The 2,833-nt window shown below is 47.9% G+C and overlaps 1 non-coding gene across 1 annotated transcript; it reads right to left on the reverse strand.

Moving 5' to 3' along the window:
- Nucleotides 1–2,087: 2,087 nt before the first annotated feature.
- Nucleotides 2,088–2,225, reverse strand: LOC114817481. The gene has a single exon (XR_003765342.1). It is a non-coding gene; the product is annotated as a small nucleolar RNA SNORA7 (small nucleolar RNA).
- Nucleotides 2,226–2,833: the final 608 nt, after the last annotated feature.

Below are 2,833 nucleotides of genomic sequence, written 5' to 3' on the forward strand. Positions count from 1 at the left end.
AAAGTCACACAGCTGATAAGTGGCCGATTCAGGATTAGAACTCACGACCTCTGACTCCCACGCTGGGGTTCTTTCCACGAAACCATGCTTGCTTCTCTAAAAACGGGGATGGAGACTGTGATGCCCACGTGGGACAGGGACTGTGTCCTACCCGACTTGCTGGTATTCACCCCAGCGCCTAGAACAGTGCCTGGCACACAGTAATCACTAAATACCATTTTTATTATTAGTGTTATTATTATTAATCAATTAATGATTGATAGGAGGAGGTTTAGCCTGAGAATTCTTGCTCTACCTGAGGTTAAACTCCATTGGGAAAATTCTCTGCTTGTATCAAAGCAGGCGTATCTGCTAAATACACGTCAGCTCTTGAAAGGAGAAGCGCTTCTGCCTGGAAGGAGAAATTCTGTTGTTTAATAGGAAATGGCTGGGCCCCCTCTGGTGGCAAATACTGAAGATTGTGGGCGGCTTAGCCAGCAGCCCTTAAGAGGATCTGGTGATGGAAATTAAGACTCTCTGGAAATGAAGAAAAGCCTGTTGTCTTCATGGGGATCTGTACTTTGCAGAAAGTGGAAAGGTTGAAGGACACGGAGGAGGACCAGGCTTAACAGGATTTCAGGGCAGGCTCAGACCTGGAACTCCCTCCCTCTTCGTAAGAGACGATCCACTACTCTCCCCATCTTCAAAACCTTCCTAAAAATCACTTCTCCTCCAAGAGGCCTTTCCACACTAAGCCCTCGTTTCCCCTGTAATAATTATGGTGCTTGTTAAGTGATTACTATGTGCCCGGCACCTAAGCACTGGGGTAGATACAAGTTAATCAGGTTGGACGCAGTCCCCGTCCCACATGGGGCTCATAGTCTTATCCCCATTTTACAGATGAGGTCACTGTGGCACAGAGTAGCTGAGTGACTTGGCCACGGTCCCAGGGCAGACATGTAGCGGAGCCAGGATTAGAACTCCAGTCCTTCTGGTTCCCAGGCCCAGGTTCTGTTTCAGGGAAAGACAAATCAGCCCTTACACTTTAGTTTTTCTTCCTGTTCCTCCTCTCTCACCAGAGATTCCTTGCTCCCATCCTCTCTCCTGCTTGGAACACCCTCCCCCTTCATATCTGACAGATGACCAGGGTACCCATCTTCAAAGCCTTACTAAAAATCACAGCTCCTCCAGGGAGCCTTCCATCTCCCCACCCTATTCTCTCTTCTGGGTCCCTTAAGCATTTGGTTTCATACTCTCTAGCGCTTGGATATTCCACCCCACCCCCAGCCACCTTTCCCAAATATTTAGTGCAATGCTCTGCACCCAGTAAGCACTAATGAAATACCACCGATTTATTGATTGAGCTGATAGGACTGTAGCTGTACAAACCAGTGGGGAGGTTTTAAAACTTTCAAGAGGCAGCTGGAGAGAGGAGGGTGGCATTTGCAGAAGATGCCAGGCCTGGAGGGGGAGGAAAAAGGTGGGGAGGGCTCTTTCCCTTCCTCTTCTGCACAATTCAACCCTTGACTAGAGACTTCCACTCCCCAGTCCATTCCTGCTGGGGTTTTTCCAAGTCCTCTCTCATTCAATCATTTCCATTTATTGAGCACTTACTACTGCAGAACACTGTACTAAGTACTTGGGAGACTAAAATACAACAGAATTAGCAGACACATGCCCTGTCCATAACAAGCTTATTGTCCACCTTTCCCGTTCCCCTAGTATTGTTTTGGATGAGACCACCATGGAACAATACAATTTCCACGATAATTGATCTCCTTCTGCTTCTCCCACAACCCTGATACCAAAAAAAAATGTTCATCTGTGTATTTTGGCAGAGAGTTGCTGAATGAAGGGAAGGAGAACAGTGTAAAGCTGGTAGAATATCTTGTCTTATGCTTTCGAGTCGTCTCCGACCCATAGCGACACCATGGACACATCTCTCCCAGAACTCCCCACCTCCATCTGCGATCGTTCCAGTAGTGGATCCAGAGAGTTTTCTTGGTCAAAATACGGAAGCGGTTCACCGCTGCCTCCTGCGCAGTAAACTCGAGTCTCTACCCTCGACTCTCTCCTGTGCCGCAGCTGCCTGGCACAGGTGAGTTTTGACTGGTAGCAGATTGCCTTCCACTCGCTAGCCACTGGCCAATCTAGGAATGGAATGGACAGGTCTCTGCTTGACTCTCCCTCCTTTGGTCGTGACTGGTAGAGTACTGGAAACTCTCCAGGTGCGACCCTGAGAAGGGCGGTAGAATGTACCATTTATGAAAATTCCCTGAGGGCCAGCCAGCAGCCAGAGTGTCCTTTCTGCAGCAAAAATCATAATTCTCTGCCCACCCCAGAGTCATACGTGGCTCATTCGAAAGAGCCTGGGCTTGGGAGTCGGAGGTCATGAGTTCGACTCCCGGCTCTGCCACTTGTCAGCTGTGTGACTGTGGGCAAGTCACTTCATCTGTAAAATGGGGATTAACTGTGAGCCTCACGTGGGACAACCTGATTGCCCTGTATCTACCCCAGCGCTTAGAACAGTGCTCTGCATATAGTAAGCGCTTAACAAATTCCAACATTATTATTTTTATTATACCTGTCTGGCCCTCATGGGGGACCAAGTACCCATGTGCTTTTTAACCTGTCCCATGCTGATTGGTCAAGATCCCAGTCTGCAAGACTCCTACTATCCAAATGTATAGGAAATGTTACCTGAGCTCAGTTCCCATTGTTGGGTAGAGATTGTCTCTATTTGTTGCCGAATTGTGCTTTCCAAGCGCTTAGTACAGTGCTCTGCACACAGTAATAATAATAATAATGGCATTTGTTAAGCGCTTACTATGTGCAAAGCACTGTTCTAAGTCCT

The sequence above is a fragment of the Ornithorhynchus anatinus genome, chromosome 1 (assembly GCF_004115215.2).
Source record: "Ornithorhynchus anatinus isolate Pmale09 chromosome 1, mOrnAna1.pri.v4, whole genome shotgun sequence".
Lineage (NCBI taxonomy): Eukaryota > Metazoa > Chordata > Mammalia > Monotremata > Ornithorhynchidae > Ornithorhynchus > Ornithorhynchus anatinus.